Source organism: Somniosus microcephalus, unplaced genomic scaffold (assembly GCF_052327205.1).
Source record: "Somniosus microcephalus isolate GS21.2 unplaced genomic scaffold, FLI_Smic_1.0 unresolved_chr1, whole genome shotgun sequence".
In the NCBI taxonomy this organism is placed as follows: Eukaryota; Metazoa; Chordata; class Chondrichthyes; order Squaliformes; family Somniosidae; genus Somniosus; species Somniosus microcephalus.
In genome coordinates, this window is record NW_028225179.1 from 156,737,769 (window position 1) to 156,743,768 (window position 6,000).

Below are 6,000 nucleotides of genomic sequence, written 5' to 3' on the forward strand. Positions count from 1 at the left end.
TTGAGATCCTACATGCAGAATTCTGTAAAAGTATCCTCCGGACTCGAAGGAAAACAGTAAACAATGCATGCAGGGCGGAACTGGGCCAATATCCATTAATAATCACTATCCAAAAAAGAGCCACCAAATTTTGGAATCACCTACAAATGAGCAATCCCCAATGCTATCACTACGACGCCCTGAAATGCCAAGAGCTGACCATAAAGAAGAATACCCTCAGTCAACTAGTCCTGGAACTCAGTGAAGTAACTACTAACACTACTAACAATAACCAGCCCCAGGACAGTGACAGCGTAACACAAAGAATTCGACCCAACACAATCGTCGCTAAGCAAAAGGAAAAATATCTGACATATTGGGCAGAAACAACAAAAACCCAAAGCAAACTCAATTGCTACTTGGCCCTAAACAGACAATACAACATAGCTGACTACCTGACCATGGTAAAGGACAGCAAACTGAGAAAAATCCTGACAATGTACAGACTTAGTGAACATAACCTGGCGATCGAAAAAGGTAGACACAGGCAGACCCGGCTACCAAGAGAGGACAGGATATGCTCTCACTGCAGTCAGGGAATGGTGGAGACAGAGATGCACTTCCTCACAGCTTGTAGAAAATATCAGGGCATAAGGGAGAATTTCTACCCAAAATTTACAAAAATATACCCGGAATTCAGAAAATTGAATGACGACCAAAAACTCCCATACCTACTAGGGGAAGAGAGAAGTTGCATAACACTAGCGGCACACTATGTTACAGCTTGCCATAAACAGAGGGACAACCACTAAAGATAAGATAAGAGTATATATAAATTATATGAAAGTATATTTATACACTCAGGGATATATCTGTTTATACACTGTATGGATAGATCTGTATTTTTGTGAACAAACATGAATGTTTTCTGATGCTTTGGCAACATAAGATGTAACTTGTCATGCCAATAAAGCGATTTGAATTTGAAATTTGAATTTGACTGCCGAGCTGCATGAACCATCTGTGCATTCCCGGGTATGTCCTGGGTTCGGGGGATGCGATTTGGAGGGAGGGGTTAGTGATCGGGAGAGGGAGGGACAGTGATCGGGAGAGGGAGGGGCAGTGATCGGGAGAGGGAGGGGCAGTGATCGGGAGAGGGAGGGGCAGTGATGGGGAGAGGGAGGGGCAGTGATGGGGAGAGGGAGGGGCAGTGATGGGGAGAGGGAGGGGCAGTGATGGGGAGAGGGAGGGGGCAGTGATGGGGAGAAGGAGGGGGCAGTGATCGGGAGAGGGAGGGGCAGTGATCGGGAGAGGGAGGGGGCAGTGATCGGGAGAGGGAGGGGCAGTGATCGGGAGAGGGAGGGGCAGTGATCGGGAGAGGGAGGGGGCAGTGATCGGGAGAGGGAGGGGCAGTGATCGGGAGAGGGAGGGGCAGTGATCGGGAGAGGGAGGGGGCAGTGATGGGGAGAGGGAGGGGGCAGTGATGGGGAGGGGGAGGGGCAGTGATGGGGAGAGGGAGGGGCAGTGATGGGGAGAGAGAGGGGGCAGTGATCGGGAGAGGGAGGGGCAGTGATCGGGAGAGGGAGGGGCAGTGATCGGGAGAGGGAGGGGGCAGTGATCGGGAGAGGGAGGGGGCAGTGATCGGGAGAGGGAGGGGCAGTGATCGGGAGAGGGAGGGGCAGTGATCGGGAGAGGGAGGGGGCAGTGATCGGGAGAGGGAGGGGGCAGTGATCGGGAGAGGGAGGGGCAGTGATCGGGAGAGGGAGGGGCAGTGATCGGGAGTGGGAGGGGGCAGTGATCGGGAGAGGGAGGGGGGCAGTGATGGGGAGAGGGAGGGGCAGTGATCGGGAGAGGGAGGGGCAGTGATCGGGAAAGGGAGGGGGCAGTGATGGGGAGAGGGAGGGGCAGTGTTGGGGAGAGGGAGGAGCAGTGATGGGGAGAGGGAGGAGCAGTGATGGGGAGAGGGAGGGGGCAGTGATCGGGAGAGGGAAGGGCAGTGATCGGGAGAGGGAGGGGGCAGTGAGAGGGTGGGGCAGTGATCGGGAGAGGGAGGGGGCAGTGATGGGGAGAGGGAGGGGGCAGTGAGAGGGTGGGGCAGTGATCTGGAGAGGGAGGGGGCAGTGATGGGGAGAGGGAGGGGCAGTGATCGGGAGAGGGAGGGGGCAGTGATGGGGAGAGGGAGGGGCAGTGATGGGGAGAGGGAGGGGGCAGTGATCGGGAGAGGGAGGGGGCAGTGATGGGGAGAGGGAGGGGCAGTGATCGGGAGAGGGAAGGGCAGTGATCGGGAGAGGGAGGGGGCAGTGATGGGGAGAGGGAGGGGGCAGTGATCGGGAGAGGGAGGGGGCAGTGAGAGGGTGGGGCAGTGATCGGGAGAGGGAGGGGGCAGTGATGGGGAGAGGGAGGGGGCAGTGAGAGGGTGGGGCAGTGATCTGGAGAGGGAGGGGGCAGTGATGGGGAGAGGGAGGGGGCAGTGATGGGGAGAGGGAGGGGGCAGTGATGGGGAGAGGGAGGGGGCAGTGATGGGGAGAGGGAGGGGCAGTGATGGGGAGAGGGAGGGGCAGTGATGGGGAGAGGGAGGGGCAGTGATGGGGAGAGGGAGGGGGCAGTGATGGGGAGAGGGAGGGGGCAGTGATGGGGAGAGGGAGGGGCACTGATGGGGAGAGGGAGGGGGCAGTGATGGGAGAGGGAGGGGCAGTGATGGGGAGAGGGAGGGGGCAGTGATGGGGAGAGGGAGGGGCAGTGATGGGGAGAGGGAGGGGGCAGTGATGGGGAGAGGGAGGGGGCAGTGATGGGGAGAGGGAGGGGGCAGTGATGGGGAGAGGGAGGGGCAGTGATGGGGAGAGGGAGGGGGCAGTGATGGGGAGAGGGAGGGGCAGTGATGGGGAGAGGGAGGGGGCAGTGATGTGGAGAGGGAGGGGGCAGTGATGGGGAGAGGGAGGGGGCAGTGATTGGGAGAGGGAGGGGGCATTGATTGGGAGAGGGAGGGGGCAGTGATGGGGAGAGGGAGGGGGCAGTGATGGGGAGAGGGAGGGGGCAGTGATGGGGAGAGGGAGGGGGCAGTGATGGGGAGAGGGAGGGGCAGTGATTGGGGTAGTGAGCCTGGGGCATTCCTGCTACTGTCGCTTCCACATTCAGGTGGGTATTTTTTTCAATACTTACCTTTCTGATGGTGGCTCCACGGGGCCATTTGAAGACCTCTGGTTCAGCTATTTTGGGCCAGATATTGTAGTAGGAATGAATCTAATGACGCCTGTCATTAGTTAGCCTTGATCTTGGACATTTAACTTTTTAACTTCTTTGTGTTGTATAACTTGCTATAAGTGGAGCTGTTAATGTCGAACTAACAGTGTTCAACATTTTTACCCCTTTGTAACTGACCGCGACTTCAGAATGTACGCCTGCAGATCTAACACGGAGATCCTGAAGTTGTGGTCAGTGATTCACTGTTCCGACACTGGCTGTGCTGTGCCCCCACCAGGCCCCACATACACCCATAGCCGGCAATCAGTGTAACCAGGGAAATCCGTGAAACGGACGAAAATTTGAGTATTTACAAGTTAATATCGCTGTTTAGTACCCTATTAAATGTTAGGCCTTGTTGGAGTAGCTGTAACTGTGGTTTTAACAGCATATTTTTCCTGACCTCCCCCTCCCCCAAGTTCCTGACCTCCTTACCCCCCATTATTCCCCCCTCCTCCTTACCCCCCAAGCAAAGGAGAGAAACACAAAGGGCCAAACTAATTCATAATGAGAGTGTGAAAAAAGCAAGCCTGAAGGCTTTGTATCTTAATGCTAGAAGCATTAGGAACAAGGTGGATGAATTAGTTGTGGAAATAGAGGTAAACAAGTATGATTTGATTGGGATTACAGAAACGTGGCTGCAGGGTGGGCAAGGCTGGGAACTTAACATCCAGGGATATACAATATTTAGGAAGGATCGGCAAAAAGGTAGGGGAGGTGGGGTAGCATTGCTGGTAAAGGAGGGGATTAATGCAATGGAAAGGAAGGATATTAACTCGGATGAAACGGAATCTGTATGGGTAGAAATGAGAAATAGCAAGGGAGGAAAACGTTAGTGGGTGTGATATATAGGCCTCCAAATAGTAATATGGAGGTGAGGGAAGGCATAAAAAGGGAAATTAGAGAAGCGTGCGATAAGAGCACAGCTGTCATCATGGGTGACTTTAATTTACATATTGATTGGACTACCCAAATTAGTAAAAATTCTGAGGAGGAGGAATTCCTGGAATGTTTTCGGGATGGTTATCTGGACCAATATGTCGAGGAGCCGACTCGAGATCAGGCCGTTTTGGACTGGGTATTGTGCAATGAGAAGGGACTTATCAGCAATCTTCTTGTACGAGGCCCCTTGGGTCAGAGCGATCATAATATGATCCGAGCTCTCAGTCGAGATGGAGAGTGAGGAAATTGAATCAGAGACTAAGGTCCAGAACTTAAATAAAGGGAATTACGAGGGTATGAGACGGGAATTGGGTAAGATTGATTGGGTGGTGTTTCTGGGGGGATTGACAGTGGATAGACAATGGCAAGCATTCAAAGATAGAATGGAAGAATTCCAGAACATGTTTATACCGGTTTGGCATAAAAATAAACCTAAAAAGGTGACTCAACCGTGGATAACGAGGGAAATTAGGGACAGCATAAAATCAAAAAAAAGGGCATATCAACTGGCAAAAAAAAGCACCAGACTGGAAGATTGGGGGCAGTACAGGATACAGCAAAAGAGGACAAAGGGATTAATCAGGAAGGGGAAAATAGAATACGAAAGTAAACTTGCAGCAAACATAAAGACAGACTGCAAAAGCTTTTATCGGTATATCAGGAGGAAAAGACTGGTAAAATCCCAAGTCGGTCCCTTGCAGTCCGATTCGGGAGAATATATAATGGAGAATAAGGAAATGGCAGACCAATTAAACTCATACTTTGGTTCTGTATTCACAAAGGAGGACACAAATAACCTCCCAGGAATATCGGCAAACATAGGGACTAATGAGAGGGAGGAGCTGACAGAAATTAGTATCTCTAGGGATATGGTGTTGGGTAAGTTGAGGGGACTGAAGGCCGACAAATCCCCGGGGCCTGATAAACTACATCCTAGGGTACTTAAGGAGGTGGCCCTGGAGATAGCAGATGCTCTAAGGATCATCTTCCGGAACTCCATTGACTCGGGAACAGTACCCGTGGATTGGAGGGTAGCTAATGTTACCCCAATATTTAAAAAGGGGGGTAGAGAGAAAGCAGGGAATTATAGACCAGTAAGCCTTACATCGGTTGTGGGCAAAATGCTAGAGTCCATTATTAAGGATAAAATAGCGGAGCACTTGACAAATGGGGAAAGGATCGGACAGAGTCAACATGGATTTACAAAGGGTAAATCGTGTTTGACTAATCTGCTGGAATTTTTTGAGGAAGTAACTGGTAAAATAGATGGGGGAGAGCCAGTGGATGTGGTGTACCTTGACTTCCAGAAAGCCTTCGATAAGGTTCCACACAAAAGATTATCATGCAAAATTAAGGCTCATGGGATTGGGGGCAAAGTATTAACGTGGATAGAGAACTGGCTGGCGGATAGAAAACAGAGAGTTGGAATAAACGGCTCGTTTTCGGAGTGGCAGGCAGTGACCAGCGGGGTGCCGCAAGGATCTGTCCTGGGACCCCAGCTGTTCACAATATATATAAATGATCTGGATCAGGGAATTGGATGCAATATTTCCAAATTCGCTGACGACACTAAACTAGGAGGAGGGGTGGGCTCTGATGAGGATGTCAGGAGGCTACAGTGCGATTTGGACAGGTTGGGGGAATGGGCGGATACGTGGCAGATGCACTATAATGTGGATAAATGCGAGGTTATCCACTTTGGGGGTAAAAACAGGAGGGTAGATTATTATCTAAATGGCAATAGATTGGGAGATGGGGAAGTGCAGAGGGACCTGGGTGTTCTTGTGCACCAGTCACTGAAGGAGAGCATGCAGGTGCAACAGGCGATTAAGAAGGCAA